Source organism: Idiotropiscis lumnitzeri, chromosome 8 (assembly GCF_059441095.1).
Source record: "Idiotropiscis lumnitzeri isolate Australia: NSW breed Sydney's pygmy pipehorse chromosome 8, RoL_Ilum_1.0, whole genome shotgun sequence".
In the NCBI taxonomy this organism is placed as follows: Eukaryota; Metazoa; Chordata; class Actinopteri; order Syngnathiformes; family Syngnathidae; genus Idiotropiscis; species Idiotropiscis lumnitzeri.
The window spans coordinates 12,746,649-12,766,054 of record NC_142398.1 but is presented as its reverse complement, the minus strand read 5'-3'; the positions used below and the strand labels follow the sequence as shown (position 1 = coordinate 12,766,054).

Here is a 19,406-nt window from a genome sequence, read left to right as displayed (position 1 = left end):
CAAATAATCTTTCTCCATTGAAATGCATGGCAAAGTTAATCATCCGCAACAACCTCCCAACCCTAAAAACAGAAAAATTTTTCTTTAATGTGATTTTTTTTTTTTATTAAAGGGAAATAACACGATGTAATATTTGCATAAAAAAAGAGAATAATAACATAATTAGATATGTGTGTGCCAGCCTTGGCTAACAGGGCAAAGTATAATACAGTCAAACAGATAAACAGAGAGTGGCTCCTCCATTGTCTGCTTTGACATTGTGACCATTCTCAATGACTCAATGAGCCACTAAGATAATAGTCTTTTTACGGTGGCCGAGAAAGGTCACAACAATCGCAAAAGCCGCAACACAGCAACAGTGAACTACACGCTATTGCAAAAGCCACAATGGAAGTGCAAAAGCCACAACACAACGGAAGTGCCGGGGCAAATGCCACAATGAAAGTGACAAAACTCCCTTTGGATAAGAAAAGTCCCAATGGTGGAATTGTAATGTTAAACCTGAACAATTAGAATAAACCTCACCTCCACACAATATTATCCACGGAGTATTAAGAATACTGTCATGAATTGGATGGGAGGGGTGTGCAAGAAGGAAAGAAGTGGATGGAGAAGAGAGAGAGAGGGAACGATTAGGGAGAGGGTTGCTCGGAGTTGGTGTCAGCTCCAGCCCACAGTAGCCATGGTCTTACAATCAAAAAGACGTTGTGTCTTTTGAAGATGCTACAATACTTTGGCTGTTTTTACTTCTGCAAATTTTTCCAACTTTGCTTATCCAAACCGCAACTTAGCATCTCAGCCTTGTTTTATCTTAACATGAATTCGACATTAGCAATGTCTAACGTGGCTGGCAAGTGACGGCTGTCCTCTCGACATATACACAGACAAACCACAGGAACATCAGTGGTGGGTACAGTTGACAAAAATTGTACTCAAGTAATTGTACGGCTACCTCAAAAGAATACGACTCAAGGACAAGTTAAAAAAAAAAAAAAAAGTAAAAATGTACTTGGTGAAAAAACTACTGAAGTACTGAGTAACTGTAGCAATGGCTAATTTATTTTTTGTATATTTTTTTTCAAACAACCATTCAACCAGACAAAAATACAAAATACGCATCTTCAGGCAACATAAAGTCCATCCAATTAATATGAAAAAATTAATTTAATAAAAAACAGCTTAAAATAATATTAAGGTAAATTCAAGTACTTAAATAAATCATAGAAAAATAATAGTATGAATAAAATAAATTAAGTAGCACAAAAGCACCTGTACATTAAAAAACAAAAAACAAATGCAACCTGAAAGTCAAAGTTTGATGTTGAGTTCTTGAACGCTGAAATCTGCGTTTGGTTTGGCAAAATGTGTTCCAACAGTGCGCATGGGTGGCCAAAAATTCAGTATTTTTGTTGTGTACATTTTTTCACTTATTACCTCATTTATAAGCCTTAGCTCTTCCTTACCCACCACGGAGCCTGTATTCCAACTAAATAAGGTGTCACAGAACGCAACAGCCTTCATTACCACACAATACCGCACCATGTTAAGCCTTCTGGTTTGCACTTACGGCAAAGACAAATTCACAAAGACAAGCTGACACATCATCCGGGTAGATTTCCCGGTCGTGAAATGTACATGCCACTAATAGATTAATTCTGCACATGCTATGCATGCAAATCATCCGTGCTGCCCCACATGGATCCGGTGACTTGAGTATTTCCATCAAACCGGGGGAATTTCCCTCGTTGCCTCCCTGTGCAGCATTAATGAAGATGTATGGTACAGGTAGAGTGATGACATTTACAAAGGCACCAGACACTTCAATCTGTAACACATCTGTCAGGACCGTGATTTGGTCCGTCCACGCTTTTGGGACACGAGTACCTGAATTTGGGGGATTTAGGGAAATGAAGTCACTCGCCTGTAAAATAGAAAATTGTAATGGAATGATGGTTTTATGCTATTGTTTCGTGGGCCTCATAGGATTACACTCCCCTTTGATGTGCATAGCATCATTCAATAGTCATGTCAAAGTTTTATTTTCATATTAGTTTAATGTAACTGAAGAGACATTGTGAGTGAAATGGTGCATATAGCGAAAGGAAAGTTGGGATTTAAGAAATAAAGGGAAATGGATGGTCCCAATATGCAATTCCAAACATAAATGGCTTGATTGGTTTAATGGATGGCGAAGGGAAGCAATGGACGGATGGACGCATCGAACATATTACTGCTTAAGAAAACATTCGACTTGATGTCCACTTCAATAAGAGATTGTTGTTATTTACGCATTATTGTCTCCCCGGGAATCAAGTACAACATTTTTTTGACGGGCTTCTGAAATGACAGAATATTTACTTATCATTTGGGAAATAAATCTTGAAATGTTTCTACATACCCCCTGTAATGTGCTTACATACCGTTAGGGCAGGGGTGAGCAAACTATGGCCCGGGGACCACATGCGGCCCGTTAAACGTTTTAATCCGACCCGCAAAACTTGCAAAAAATTAAATAAATAAACCTTGTTAATGTTTTATTTTCTAAATACTGTGGTGTTACAATGCTTTTGTTCAGTTTCATTGAAAATTAAATTTATTTTTATTTCTCTGATGAGGTTACCAAAACACTCCATCCATCTGCTCCGGGTCCGGCCCCTCTGTCAAATTTTAGAACCCATTGTGGCCCGCCAATCAAAAAGTTTGCCCACCCCTGCTCTAGGGGTATGCGTCCCCCTGGTTGAGAAACATTGCAAAAGATAGACAAATGATTAGATTAAAGAATACCAGAAGAGGAAAGAGAGGGATGAAAGATGACTGGTAGTTGAATGAATAGAAACATGAATTGTTGAATAATAGAACGAAGAGATACAGGACCAGGGAAAATCCTTGCATGGATGATATAGGAAAAGGAATCTGCTGTGCGTGACACATCCACGTTCTTCTACGGCCTATTACTCTGTCGACTCAAATAAACACAAAGTCAGATATCCTTATTGCTGGTTATTTTTATTGACATGAAGTTTGCATGTGCCTCACTCCCGGTGGTAGGAGCTGCAAGGGCTGTGCCGTCACAGTGATGGAACAGGGTGTGCGCGTTATCAGGCTACTACCTGGAGGCAAATGTTTCGTTTCGTTTTGTGTGTGTGCAATTTCAGAAATAATAAATACCCATACAAGCACGAAGAAAGCCTCAAGGGCCGGCGCGAATCCCAGCGCCTGCACGCGGCAAACAAACACACGCACGCGCATTCCATTTGCTGGAATGAAATCTGGGCGCTTTCAAAGATGGAGCGAGTTGAATTATTTATGGCCGGCCATCTCCGGGCAGGCGCGGCTGTAATAAAGTTACAGGCGAGACTAATTTGCAGTTTGATGAGGTGGGCTTTTAGGACTTGATTCTGGGCCAACATTAAGTACATATTGTTTTTACTGATTTGATTACTCCTTTATTGTTATTGTTATGAATGCACTGACTGTGCGCGTGTGTGGCATATAACGGAAGCCCCGCATTTATTGTAGTGAACAATAAAAAAAAAAAAATTTGAAAAGAAAGAAAATTGACCAGAGATGAATAAGTGAATAATCTGTGTGCAGGGAACCATACGAGACATAGGGGAGGTAATCCTCATTTTAAACATGCAGTAAAGGTAGTAGTGCTATCTTTTTACTGCAGCCTGGAGGCATTCTATGTCTAAATACATACTTGAAAGGAGTAAATCATCTTCCTATTTGCTCATATAAGCTCAACTATGCATGCACGCTCCCTGACCGCCTATACAGACATATCGGGAATGGCAAGTCATCGCCACACAGATCACTAAGGCTGCGCTTTACAGTAGGAATTCGTGATTTAAAACAATGCACACTAAACCTTGTAGCCTAATTTGATGTGCTCTTGTTGGGGCTGTAAAACCGAAGCACTTTAACACGCTTTTAAAGGCATAACGGTTATGGAGATTAAAAGACAAGGAAGGAGAAACGTGGGCTTCTACAAGCCCTGATGGACCCTTTGGAACAGACAGCCAAACAAGAACAAGACGTATAGTGACTTTGCTCCCCCGTGAGTGCTTTGATTAATGACACCATGCATATTTATTGCTTAACGCGTGAAACAGGAGCTGACAAGCCCAACAATTAGGGCAATTACCGGATGACAACGTTGTTGTGTTGGGTTAATTACTGGACTCTCTACGGCGGGAAGCATCATTTGCACGTGGATGGAATGTCACAAAACAGAAATGCAAATGAGTTCACCTGTTGGCCAGTACATGTTCGAATATATTTATTTTGTTTTCTTCCCGTATGTTATGGCATGCTCAATACTTTTGTTGACATAATTTACATTTATTTTTTTCCTGTTATTCATCACAGGTTGGCTTGCATGCAATTACCGTTTTGTAAATACAACATTACCCGACTTCTCCTGATACACGCTGAAGTGTTTTTTTTTTGTTTTTTTTTTAGTTTCAGATGAATCCAGTTTTGTTTTAAAGTGGAAAACCAACTATTGAAAGGAGCAGTATAGGTATTGCACAGTGGAAAAGCGGCATTAAAAGTCACTTGAGTGTCGCCTCCGCTCTGCACGACGGCACTTTAATCAAAGCGCCCAGCTCGTCCGCCACTCCTAAATGGCCCTGGAGCACCTTTTGAAACATACTGACACCCTTTTGATGCTGAAAGGACCCGCTTTTATCCCCTTAAATAGCTTGTAAAAGGCCTCCATTGACTATACAAGCAGCCGCCACTTGCATGCCTCCTCGCTTTGGGCGCTATTGTTTGCCAAGTGAATGAGTTAACTATACTGGGGGAACACTGGTACCCTGTTCTACAAAATCCCGTTCATCTTTTTTCCTACTCAATCGCTTTTTAAAGAGCGAATAAAGAATAAACATTAGTATTGACGCTTGAGCTGTTATGCCGCTTTGTTTGAAATGTACACTGTCCCCACTCCCACCCCTTTGTGGGTTCCATTTTCTGACAAAAATAATAACACAAAGGCTGGAGGCAATAATGGACCTGTAAGACAAACAAGAACAACCACACTAACATGTGGAGCACACTCAAGCTATAAAGCAAAATGTCCCAGTGTGAGCGCTGCCATCCGTCATAAGGTATTGCCTGTCCTCATTAGTCCTAATCCACTTGTGTGTGCAGTATTCAACTCGTCAAACACGACTAGGACTGTAATGGGCCCCAAACAGACACACACTTACACACACACGTGAATAAAACCACACTCTTCTCCATCTACTCTGTTAATAGTGTAAGCGTCCTGAGAGATGCAGAAGGAAGGTAGCCCCCACTTGCTTATTCTACTAAAAGACTTAGTGCACTGACAAGATGCTGCAGCTTTAGAATATAAATGACAAGTCACTCTATGCAACTACCACTCAGCTTGTCACCTGCACCAAGGAAGTTCAAAGTACTTACGTTTCGGGAAGCAGAAAAATAAAATGTCAAAAGGGGGAGGGGGGAGTGGGGGGGGGGGCTTAAGGGCTCATCAATGTTCACTTAGACTGAATACAGTTTTAAAATTGGTCCCGCCTCCTTTCTGCATCATAGTCAATACTCAATAGTTGTTATAAAAGAAATACTTTTTCAGAGTACAAATGAGTGTAATTTGACTAGTAAAAAACTGTCGCGCATACTATTTGTGCAACTTTCCTTTCTCCAATGCTGCTGTAAGAATCAACGTGAGTTGCGCCATTCTTGCGGTGCGACTAAAGAATCAGAATCAAAATCACCTTTATCGGCCAAGTATGTAAAACACACAAGGGATTACTTACAATACTACGACGGTGTCACGTTGAGGTGGAGGTAGAGGAGGACCCAAACGCAGGGAAGCGAGGCAGGAGAAACTTAAGGGGAATTTAATCAAAAAAAGAACATAAAAGTACAAAACAACAAAAACAGTGACATTACTTAACGAGACCGGCAGGAAGGGCGTGGACCTGGACACTGACAGGGATGACAGAACAGGTCAACTGACACAGACAATGGACCAAGAAGAATTGAAAGCAACCAAGGAACTAAATACAAACAAATTGACGAGACAACGAAGAGCACCTGGACAAGACATGGAGGGTTGGAAGGACCTGATTGGTTAACACAAAGGCTTGGGTAAACAAACACAGGTGGATGCAATAGACTTGATGAGACAGAAGACACAGGAACACAAGGCCAAAACATGAAACTAAATACTAAACCAAAAAACAACAAATAGAGATCATGACAGACTGTTGTGCAGAGGATGCAGATAATCGTCGCACCATTTTTAAGTGACTAGTAGCAGCACATGGAATGTAACTTTGGGTATGCAATTTTGCAGAAAGTCCTTGAGCGCTTTAAAATGTCTCAACACAGCCAGCCAAAAATGAGCAGGCTTGGAGGAGCGTGAGAGAGGAAGTTGGCATATCTGCTAAGTGTATTTATTTAACTAGCTGTTGAACTCAAACGAGAACCACAAGGCAAAGTGGAGCCACTGTGTGTATCAAAACTTTGGCTAACGATGTTGGCATGTGCGAAGAAGAAAATGCAAAGATCATATAGGAAGGCCCAAGACACCATATTTTTTTTTACCTTGGCTATCGACACATTACGGTGAAAAATATACTGTTTGTGGCACCTACTGGAGCAGGGGGCCGCTTAACCACCCAGGAAGCAGTTCGGGGCATCTGTGTCTTGCTCAAGCTCATTTTCCTCAAGTAAACTTTGTACATACCTGCACATAGAATTGCACATAAAAATACTCGCAGTGAGCATATTTGGCTATCCGGTGAATCATATATCGTCCATCTGAAAGGTTCATCGCCCAATGTGGGGCTCAAACACACGACGACCCTGTGATTAAAAGTCTACCAACTGAGCAAGCCGGGCTAGAGAACGTTCCAAAGTTCAAACTCAGAACAGCTGAGTTGTGCATGTTTTAAAAAGTTGATGCAACTTTCATTTTCTAAACACTGATGAGAGCTCTGGTAAAAGATTTTATAGAAACAACGTACCGACATGTAGGATTATCTGCGTTGAGAGATTTCTTGCCGCTTGTGGATTAAGTGTCACTGCATCAAACGTGATGGCTGTGCTTGCGTGTGATACCTTGAACAGTAGAGCTCCAATTACGTTTATTTTTTTTTTCCGAATGTGTGTGATGTTTTCAATTTCTGTACGAGCAGTAATTGTGTGTGTCGGTGTGTGTGTAGGTATGTGTGCGTATGTAGGTGTGTGTGTGTATAATTGAGCAGAGTCAGACTGCTTCTCTCTCTTTGTCATTCTCTCTGGTGTCTGAGTCCGCAGGGAGCCATTGTTTGAGCAGCAGAAGTAGACAAACAAGACGAGCAGAATGTGGGCGCTCCCTGGGTAACACTTGAGACTACTGCAGTCACTCACTCATTAACACACACATGGGCTACATATTTACATACCGTGTACAAGCAGGGACATCAATTAAGACACACACATTGTGGTTGTATTTGTCAACCGTAGGAACATTAATATGCGCAGATCATATATATATATATATATATATATATATATATATATATATATATATATATATATATATATATATATATATATATATATATATATATATATATATATATATATATATATATATATATATACATATGGAGATGATTATAGTGCACAGCTGCTCTTCTTTGTAAATTGAGCAAAACCACAAATCCAAAGGGGGGAAGGATGAGGACGCACATGTTTACACACAAATTACACCCTGAGGGATAACTTAGCCTCGTTTCCACAACGAAAGGCCACAAGGTGTTGAGAGCTAATTTGGTCGGATGTGAATACTCGGCTGTTTCTTCGTGCGCATCGCACATCTCCGATTGTGGGGGGGTGGGGGGGGGTAGCCCACGTTGCAGAAAAAGAAGCGCTTGCCCTTTTCATCTAACTTTATTTTGACATCCAGTGCAAGAGTATATAACCCATTCATTTGTATTTATCTGACAGTTGGGCAGATAGGTAAAGGTGTGAGAAAACAGTGTCATAACCGCAAAATGAATTGGTGACGCACTGCGCAATTTTAGTGGGGAATTTTGTGCGAAATTCCACAAGAATGAAGTCATAATGTGGAAAAAAAGTTCTTATTTTTTTGAGAGGGGGGGATCAGAATCTTTCAGGGAAAATGCTTATTAGCAGTATATTTTTTTTTATTTCTTTTATTATTTATTTTTTAATGGCAATTATGGAACAAAAGGAAAATGCGGGTCACATTCTGACAACAGTTGAGAACTACTAACCATGTCCATTTTCAAACCGAACATTACTTTTTGTGCGAATCCTTCTATATTCTTGTTTAAACTGTCTGAATTCATTCTAATTTCTTCTGCAAAATGTATATTCTAGGACCAAAAAGCCTGTCGCATTAATGGCAGCATTAGGACCATTAATACAGTTCAATGACCTCTAAAAAAAACAAAAAAACAACGCTCATTCATTTTCCAGTGTAAAAGTACAGGTCATACTTCATAATTTATACTTTCATTGTCACACTAAAGCAAGCACACGTATATTGACTGTTTTGCACCGACGCTCGAGGAATCTACACCATCATTTCTCATGTGCAATCTGCAGCTATCTTTTCACAAAATAAGGCAATGACTTCCACGTTCAGCATGAACCCAAAAATGGGAAATGACAGTTATTCATCCAAAAAGGGGGTGGCGGGGGGTTCTTTGCTAACCTATGCGGCAGTCTGTAAAATAGCAAGTGAGCCAACAACAGGAGAAATAAATGACTTTCTGGACAAAAGGCAGCTGCAAAGCAGAAAGAATTTCTCCTGAGGCTAAGCGGGGAATGAGAGAGATGGAGGAGGAGGCGACGGAGGAGGAGGGCGTACATCACCTTGCGCAGTGCTCCATATCATTTGCATGCTTTATACTCTCCTAGGCCCCCGCCATGCAAATGACTCATAACGTGGAAATAGAGAGACTTTGGAGTCGGTGTCAGGAGTGAATTTATACGTGATTGCCTGACAGGCTCCGTGTCCTAAATCATTTTCAATTAGATGACACTTTCAATATCCAGCCTCTGATTTAGAGATATTAAAAACTTCTCCACAGTTGAAAGCGGGCGAGCTTATCTGCAACCCTCCTCAGCCCACCTCTCTCTCTTTCTCTTGCTCGCTCCCCTTCTCCTCCTCCTTTTCATCCCGGTTTCTCATCTTCACCTTGTTAAAAAGGTATACCTCATAAGGACGCTCTAAAAGTGAAGAGGCGGAGAACTTCTTGCATTTCAAATGGGCCAAGATTTGCAATTCATTTGAAATTCCCCCAAGTCGCTGTTGTAAGCAAATACAGCGGTGAGAACCCCCCCCCCCCAAAATGTCTCATTTGTGAGCAATTGACTTTGGTTCCAGTGAGAAAGCAGGGATGGAAGTCAAGACTGCATCTGTTTACAGAGAGCCTTTTCTTTAACTTTAATCCGAAAATGTTGACAGTATTTTGTAGAGAAGTCTATTTATTATTGACTGTAAAGGACAGAACTTTAGGTCTCCAATGACGAGCTATCTATTCATTTTCTTGAGCTATCAGCGGATTTTGGGTGAGAAGCAGCATAGACCCTAAACCGGTCGCAGGCCGATAGAACATGTTTTTTTTTGCTGTTTTTTTGTTTTAAAAGGAATGAACATAAAAAAAATCCAATATTTCTACATACTTCCCCTTCAACTTGTGTGGACCGGGCCTGCCTACAAATACTAAAAATCTGCTCATAATTGATGCCCATTGAAATGCATTGCAGGGGACAAAACCACCCAGAAAAATGCGGAAAAATCTCCAATTTTTCTATTCACTAAACCCCTCCCCAGAAAAACAATTAAAATAAATACAAATATTGAAAAAAATTAAATGAATGAAATACAACTCTTACGACAACATTACTTCATGTTTTCTAAATTCGTAATCCCAAAATTTCAGCAAAGTAGTTTCAAGTTAACACCCACAAAGAACTGTTACGTGCCGCACATGAAGCGAAGCGAGCATCGACCTGAATCTCTTGAAATCATGCTCACACATTCACATTCTGCTCGTGTGGCCCTCACTCTGCCCTTTGTGCGGGCAGCATTTCAAGCATCGGTTGTAGAGCATTTAATGACTGTTGTATGTGTGATAAATGTCTGCCCACGTGCTTTTAAGCGAAAGTGCCGCCCGCTCCCGCTTCATCCAACCTTTCTTCAAGGCAATAAAAGTGAGAAGGGGGAGTTCTCATCAAATGCTTCTGCGCCAGACTTGATCTGTGTAACAATGCATCTAGCGCAGTCTACCTCTGCAACATGTTCCGTTACACTCTGCAACAAACAAAGGGCGGCATCCAACGTCAGTCCAGGAGAGATCGTCTGACCAGTTAGCTATCTGGCTATGGCTATAAAGATGTTGCAGGTCAACAACGAGGGTTTTTTTTTTTTTTTATAACACCAATAGGCTTAATTGGCAATTTTACCTAGATTCCAACTAGATTCCATTTGAAAGGCATTCAATAACTATCAACATGAATTGTGAATCGGGATTTTGGGTGCAAGGCCGAACTGGAGAAATATTTTTTTGAATTCATGTAAAAAAGGTGTAACGTTATAAGAATGAAGTTGTATTTTTTTTTTCAACAAAAGAAAGCATACTTGACGTATTAGTCGTGCTGAAGATTTGTAATCTTACCTAATCTGTTTTTCTAGGATAAAGTCATGACGTTATACGACATTCGTGTAAAAGTTCTAATGAAAGAAAGTCGAACTTTGAGAAGCGAATTCTCAAAATTAGCTTTTTATCCTAAAATAGTTGTCTTTTCTAAAAATGAAATAAAATATGCCTATTCTTTAAAAACAAATCAAATAAAAAAGACTGCTTTATTGATTTATCTTCCACTCCAATAAACTGACTTTATTCACATAGGGAGATGAAATGTAAGTGATAATTCACAATTAGAACAGATTTGAATTGGATAAAAACTCTGGTAGGGACGAATATATATAATATATAATATATAAGTGAATGTTTTTTTTTTCTTTTTATTTTGAGGTGATGCATTTATTTTGCCCCCAAAATGTTTTGTTTTCACGTAATTTCTTATTGGCTTGCACACCTCATCATGGTTGAACAATCCGAAAGAAATCCATATGTTGGACGATACTCTTACTCTCCAGTCCTGTCACGTCCCATCTGATAGATCTGTTGGCACAGTTACTCCCGTTGCCGGGATTGGCACCAAAATGTAAAGGTGAATGGTGCGAATCAAATTGGTCTTGTAATTTTTGCGCCAGCCTACAACCTGTGTTGATCACCCTGCAATTCATTTGACATTAATTTATTTCCAGTAGAAGATTTCGCTATTTGGCTTCATCTAGCCTTTCATCGAGACAATAAAGAAACAATGATGAGCTCCACTGGCAAGCTTGATTGCGACAAACACCGCGTTGAACAGCCGGCCATTCTGAAGCAATAAAAGCGAGATGGTAATGGACACACAATAAGTGAAAAGCCCATGCAAGCAAATAGCCTCTCCTCCCATCACCATTACGGTCGACCCCGCCAACTTCAATCCTCACCCTGACTGCCCTTTTCCAAAGCAATAAAACCAAAAGCATCAATGGACATCTCCAATCTGTGCGACATGCTGCCCGGCAGCTCATCTTCCTTCTCCCACCGCCTCCCTCCTCTACCTTAAACCTCTCTCGCCTTCTCTTCATCCTAGCTCGTCCTATTCCACCTCTTCCATCTCTTCCCCTTATCAGCCCTCACTCCTCCACCTCCTCCTCCTCCCCCCCTGCCGCCGCTTGTGGTGCGATTGTGGAACGGACAAGTCCTGCCGACAGGCCTGCGCAGGACCGATAACGCCAGGAGCTGAACAATGGGGGCAAAATTGTATAGACTAATGGAAAGAAGCTGGAGGTGGAAGGGGATCAGGGACATAAATCAGTGCGCCCGGCACTGATGGGGCTCTTCAGTAGCAATAAGACAGGCAATACCTCTTGGAGTTGGGCAGGGGATGTAGCAGAAAGGACCTCCGTACTCCTCCTCTTGTCTCAGATGGAGTGAATAACCACATGAGAAATGACCTGACAAAGAGAGTACGAATGCAAAATGACGTGCATGCACAAAAAAACACAAGGAGAAATGCACATCGATGCCTTGTGGATAGCCAACATTTAAAAGCGTCTAAAAAGAAAGTCTACATGTGAACAATCTAAAAGCACTTTGCGAAGGTGCTATGTTCAGTCGACACGGTGTCAGTCTGTATGGAGAAGGATGGAAGAGGAGGGGTGGGGGGAGGGGGGGTGGCGCGGTAGGAGACTGCAGCTCACGGAAGGTATTGAACGTGACAACCAGTCCGGATGGATGAGTCACATTTTACCTTTATGGTGTTCAGCTATTCACTGTGCAAAGATAATGGACTGAGCCACTTAGCAATCAGACAAAGAATTAAAGAGCTCCTCTCGTCTCCATTCCCACTCAGTACCTTTCTAATGCCATTTACATTGGTTTGGAAATGTGTTTTTTTTTTTGTTTGTTTTTTTTTTTAAATGGAACTGAAGCATTCAGAGCGACTTGAAGGGGGGAGTTTACAGTTTTCCCCCCAAAATAATAAATAAAAAAATAATATATGTATTTATTTGAACTGTCAGTATAGACCTGACAGTTGTTAGATTAGTAAAATTAATACTTTATAAAAACATACAGCAATTACATAATTCAATCGAATATAATTTTTTGGTCGCACCGCACCAACGGGATGGCCATTTTTCTTATGGATTTCTTACGAATATACTCCTCATTGCAATTGTCTCAACTCCTCTCAACTCATCAGTACGACACTGATGGTCATTCTTTGCACAGGATAAAGAAGATGGGATGCATCTCTCCAATAAAAAAAGACGATTGGTACGTATCTGGTACATATGCATGGGATGAGATACTACTCAAGGACGGTTTGATTTTAAAGAGTTTCTAGTTACTGTAATGTTAGTGTAACTCACACTACCGGAGAAAATTTTCTTGAATGTTTTGACAGTGTGATTCTGATTGTGCTCACATTAAAAAAACAAAAAAAAAAAAGATTTATGCCATTATTTTTGTTAAACCCCGTGAGAGTTTGTTTCTGCACGGTTTGTGTTCAAACTGTTGCTTTAGTATTTTAGCAATGGAACATCGATGCACTTTAGCCTTAGCATTAAGCTACGGACTGAGCGCATCCTTATCCCAGCTGAAGTAACCTTCTTAAAGTTATTTTTTACCAGACACTTTTTACTTATATCCTCAAAAGTGGTTTGTTCCAGCAAATGTGTACCCATGTTGCATCAAAATTGTAGGTTCCACTGTAGGCGGGTTCTTCGGTTTACGACTGACCTGGACTGAACGTAAAGGTTACAGACCAGTCAAACATGTCTCCAGACACAAACCCTACTGAGCTTCCATGAACACAAAGTCTCAAACATGCATCAGCTCTGTGATGTCATCATGGAGGTCTGAAATAGGATTCTTCCGCCAACCTGTGAAATTCCAAGAAGGTTAGGGCAGGAGTTGTGTGCAAGCGAATCTATTGTCCCGGTTTTCTTCTTCTGATCTGAAATAATAAATAATTCCGCTGCCAATTCGGGAATTCGGAATTTTAACTGGTTACTTCTAACAACAGCTTCCCTGCCCTGAAGAATTCTATTTATAGAGGCCAGTTTTGTTTAGGTGGGGCGAGATTAGACATCCCGCATCGGGCTTAAATCTCCATTAATCATGGGCTTTCTGTTCATATACCCGCCGCTGACACAGATAAGAGCTGGCTGTGAACCTGGAATAGAGAGAGCTGGGGAATGTAGCCAAGAAAAAAAAAAGAAGAGAGGAGATCACAGACTTGTTAAAAAATAATAAGCTGCTACAGAGCCAGGAGCAGAGGCCCTGGCTAGATGGGAATCGCTGATTAAATTAAAAGCTCATTAATCAACCCTTGACCGCAACTACTGCCCCGTCATGTCTCTTGTTCAGCTTTTCATCACTAACCGCTTGCTGTTCATTGCCAAAAGGAGGGGTCAGGGATCAGAGTTCACAGGAGAAAGTATGGAAGAGAGAGGCTCTTAAGATCATCTTTGAATAAGAATAGCAATTTGGCCACACGCCTCCTTGACTGCCCCCCTGACGAAATTGCCTTCACGATCCGGTGGATGCCAGTGCAATGGTGGCAGCTATCCACCGTCATCAACATGATCACAAAACAAAGCTTTGTTGCAGTGTGATTTGGCACTGTTGTGTTTGGCTGACTTTGTGAAACAGGACAGGTGTGAATAAGGGAGAATGCGACACTCTGATGAGGATGATGAATTGCGCTTACTTCATAATGGTGGTGATTATGCTTCAGCCATTAAACCTGTTCATTACATCACGGGTGCCATATATATATGTATATATATATATATATATATATATATATATATATTAGGGATGTAAAGATTCATCGAAAGCCAATTTAATATCGGTTTAATATGCTCAAAATATGCATTGATATAACTAAAGCTAAACTTCAATCTCTCTCTCTCTCTCTCTCTCTCTCTCTCTCTCTCTCTCTCTCTCTCTCTTCTCTTTCTCTTTCTCTTTCTCTTTCTCTTTCTCTTTCTCTCTCTCTCTCTCTCTCTTTCTCTTTCTCTGGATAATAGGATCATAGCACAGAGAAGAATAACAATCACTTTCAATTTATTTAAATTTATAATAATCTATATAGGATTTGCTCCCCCAAAGTCTGTTGGCACCTCCTCTCAAGAATCGGGGTCAAATTGAGCAGGAGTCCTTAACAGATCTGACAGCATCCCGCCTCGTTCCTTGGCTGGCCTTTCCTTCTCTCACCCCGCCGTCCGCTCTCTTGTGCTTTCATGGGTGGGGGGGAGTAATAGGATCCCTGGGCTATCTGACCCCCACATATGAAAAAGGCCAACGCACAAAGCAAGGAGGGACTGGGCCACTTAAAAAAAAAAATGGAGGTGAAAAAAATGGAGGGGATAGAGTATGAGAAAAGCAGAGGAGGAGGATGAAGATAGTGTTGGGGGCGGGAACAAGTGCCTATCGATGTGTGAAAGACGTAATTGAAAATGTCAAAAGATGTAAGGAATGACAGCAATGAACTGAACATGGTTGTGTGGTCTGTCAATGAGATACTACCTTCATCCTGAATAGATTCCCCCTCAACGCCCTCACAAATGAAACTACACGTGTAAGGTTTTACATAGACCACCATCATGAAAGTACATATTCTATCGTTTCTCAATATGCAAATACCATCATGGCCCTTTTTATATGCATGTTCAAGATGCGTTTAAAAACGACAGCAAGGATTGTATTTACATTACGCCATGTACCTGTTGAAAAAGGAAAAAAATGGTATCCTTTATTTCTAGCACGTTGGTGTGCTCTGGGTCGATAGGTTCCCTTGTGTTCGCTCTTACAACTCAAAATTTGAAAAAAATATTCACTTTACACATCAGGATTTTCTCATTGTTGAACAACCAAGTCAGCTCAATTTTTCAGATGGATGTTATTCTGCTTCACAAAAACACTGCAAATAATGCAATACTGTGAAAGGCACATGGCACTGAATGCATCAGTCAAAAGGATAACAATGGCAGAGGACAAGGGTCAAGGAAGTGAGAAGAGTGAACTACACGGAATGCATCAGTCAGAAAAATAACAACAGAGCGACTGAGGGCCAAGAAACTGCAAAAACTGAGCTGAATTGCACACATCAGTCAGAAAAAGAGCAATGGGGGAACGACTGGGTTTGACAAATTTCAGGAAAAAAAAAACAAGTTGCATTGAATGCATCAGTCAGAATGATAATGATGGCGAACGGTGGTCTCCTTAATTACTTCCCTGTATGACTGTTGAGTACTGTAAAAAATTTTATTACTAGGGGCTTTGGGGTAGAAAATGTTTCAATTTAGTTTAGATTGTATTAGTTTTAGTATTAGTTTTTCCTCAACATATGAAATATTTGTTGATTGCAACATCTAAAATAAAAGTCATCATGGATTGTGTAATAAAGCAAAATAAACTGTAATTCACAAAAAAAAAACTGTTACCAAAGTAGCAAAATAAATACTTTTCAATCCTAATGGTTATGCAATCAGTTATCTAGTCAGTGGCACCTTGGCTTCAATAATAATAAAATAGTAATAAAATAATAATAATCATGCCAAAAGTATGCTCCTCCCATTTTAATTAAAATGTAAACTTTGGTACTGTCTGACCACCAGTAACGTTTCCTAGCTTGAAAAAATGTCAGCTAACTAGTACCTAACAATATGAAAAGTGACCTATGGTTAAATGCAGCAGAAATGAGGGCTGGTAATGACAATAATGTGTTGATATTGAATGATACAAGTTGAGAGATTTTCCACATATCCTTGTTTCCTCAAATTATCCCATGTGGCTGGAAGACTTCGCACAAAATTTGGGTTGTGGGGGTATTTGTAGCTTGTTAAAAAAAAGGACAGAGTAAAGCTGTTGTGAAATGCACTATATCAATGAAGTTGTATTGTATTGTGTTGTATAAATAAAATTGTAAAAATTGGACCTCACCGAGGGGCTGCAGTGCAATCCGATTTCATCAACCCACTAGTGAAAGTATACATTCGTCGAATTGTTGCGATCTTACAGAAATAAACTTTCCAAATAAAATTGAAAAAAAGGCTCCTCATCAAATAGCAGGTGGATATGATGTGCATGTGAGGATATTCTCCTGGCTGCATTTTTAAATGGGAATGCCAGATCAGCACCTGACCTGAATGTCAGCTTTACCATTTATCCTCACCGTCATTTAATTTGCCCTTTACTCTCTTCCTCTTCCCTGTGACTTTTCCTCGCCTCTTCTCATCTTTTCTTCTCATCAGTGAAGATGAAGAGGCAAATCGTCACCTGCTTTACCCAGGAGATGAAATAAGCACGACTTGTAATTCAGCACATCCTCCTGCTATCGATTTAATTTCATCTTAAAGACTGTGTAAGGTGGAGGAGGGCGTCTTTGTACTTCTACAATGTTCACACAACTTGAGCATTTTGGCTTGACTCATTGTCAAATAGAGCATAATGTATGTAAAAAGCTTTCTTTATTAAAACCTATTATGTTGTGCCGTGTGATTTGTCTGGAGGAGACCTTAGGACCGTATTAATACACAGTGAAATTGGATACAGGATATTAATTATCAGTTGAAAGGAGCAGAATCAAAAATGCATGGAAAATGTGCACACTTCATTTAAAATAAGCTGCTCTGAGAGGGGGGGGGAAAGGAGCATTTGTTAAAATTGCATGATACTGAACAAACGCTTTTCCAACTCAAATGTGATTGGGGTGCTAATTCATTTACACAGCGTAGAACACACCATCTCTAAAAAAAAGTTATTTTAAGTACATGATGCGTGAAAACAAATTCGAACACTTCTGTCAACTAAAGCACACTGACTGAATATATGCAGACATTTCCTCAGAACATGAAGAAATATGTAGGAATTATTTGGCTTCCATTGGTAGAATTTATATGGTCTTACTCTAGATAAGAGAAAAATCACATTCACATTGTAGTTTTCTCCGTGCTTGAGAAAAATCGATCAGACTTTGCAGTCAAAGTTAAACTGAGTCATCATTATTCTAAAAAAAAATAAATCTCAAAGACACTTTCATTTTGCAGTATAAAAGCTATAATTGATTTTTGTTTGACTTGAATTAAAATGTTAGTCACTGCAGGTACATCGTAAGCAGCATCGGTTCAGTTCCCACACTCAGTGTGGAGTGGCGATTTCTTTGTTGTTCAAAATAACATCAACATAGAAGTCACAAAGGTATTGCGGTTGTTTTGACGAATAACAGAACCTTAAAACCTTGCAGAGATGGTTTCTGGTATGTGTTGCCACACAGCGTGGCATTTCATTCCTATTCCTATTTCATTTTATTTCATATATATAAGGGAAACAGGAAAAACTTGATAAAACCCTAAAGCTAATCTTGAGAAAAGTCAACAAACACGCAGATCTTGAAAATTGGTCTTCCATATAAAATGATTTGAAAACAGTTGGAAACACGCATGGTGAGCGAATGCCATGGTCCCGTTGTTTTAAACAACATGTTACATTTTGTTCTATTATTGCTACCATTCAAACCAGATAAGAGTTATCGCTTCCAATTAAAATCCACAACAGTTCTGTCTTGTGATTTTCCTCAGAAGAAAAATTATTTTCTCCAGGCTATTAATTAAGGAGAAAGTGGGGCCATGTGCGGGAACATATAGAGATGTAAAGGATGTGATTTGCATAACTTGATGACAGGGATGGAAATCATAAGGATACATATAGAGACAGACGCATGAATATTCGTGTTTTGTGGATGGCTCCAACACACAGCGAATAAACACATCGAAACAAGACGTGCAGAGAGAAAAGATCTTATCAGAGTGTGCGGCGCAACGTTCGGCTGCTGTGCTGATCCATGGAGAATCGAGCTCAGCGAGTTTTCATTCTCAAAATAAGCTGGTTGAGGCAGCCATTTGAGAACAAGGCTTAACAGAAATGTCACAGACATCTTGTGGGAGAGACAGCGAGACTCCCCCGTTGTACAAACATGGAACTTAGAGGACCTCGATGCGGGGTGTCACCATCACACGAATGGGATTTGACCATGTGGTCTTGAAGTTTAGCGAGGTAAAACGAGCTCAAAGATGCATTCATCCTCCTATTTCCTGCAGAATTAAATACAGTGAAACCCCGCTACTTCGCGGTTCAGCTTTCGCGGGTTCAGTGCTTCGCGGGTCTAAAAAAAAAAATTCAAAAATTAAAAACTTTTTTGCCCGGGCACGATTCCATTCGCTCCGCTCCGCGGGGACATTGTAGTTTCGTAGGTTAGACGGCCGGCGTGCGCCGAAGAAGAGCGTGGGGGAAGAGGAGAGTGGACGAAGAAGAGCACGTTCCCCCGGGCACGATCGGGGGCGACGTTTCGCGCGGTTCAGACCGTACCAGAGCTCCGGCCGGCATGCGTGGCAGTTAAGCCGAATAGGAGCACCTTCCGCCCGGGGCACGAGCGGGGCGAAATGAAACCAAGTTCAACCGAACGGAGACACGCTTCCGGGGAGCAGGTCCGGCGTGCGTGACACTTAAGCCGAAGAGGAGCACCTCTTCCGCCCGGGCACGAGCGGAGCGCGAGGCTGTCAGTTATGAATGAATAAATGAATAAATAAATAAATGAAGAATGCCACCTTTCATTTCACAGGGCACACCGGACGGCGTACCAGCAGGTAAAAGTCGAAGTAATTAAATAAATACAAAAAGAAGTAATTGAATAAATACAAAAATAATGGCTGGGGAATAAAAAAATAATAAGTTTTAATAATAATTTGTTTTTTTTTGTTACCACATGAATTTCACTCTCTCTCT

At 40.5% G+C, this 19,406-nt stretch overlaps 1 long non-coding RNA gene across 1 annotated transcript in view; it reads right to left on the bottom strand.

Moving 5' to 3' along the window:
- The window catches only part of LOC148332224 (uncharacterized), a 39,709-nt gene extending 33,724 nt beyond the window's left edge, over positions 1 to 5,985 (bottom strand). The window contains exon 1 of the long non-coding RNA XR_015844739.1: positions 5,787 to 5,985. This is a non-coding gene — a long non-coding RNA (uncharacterized LOC148332224). The remainder of the gene's footprint in view (positions 1 to 5,786) is intronic.
- Positions 5,986 to 19,406: the final 13,421 nt, after the last annotated feature.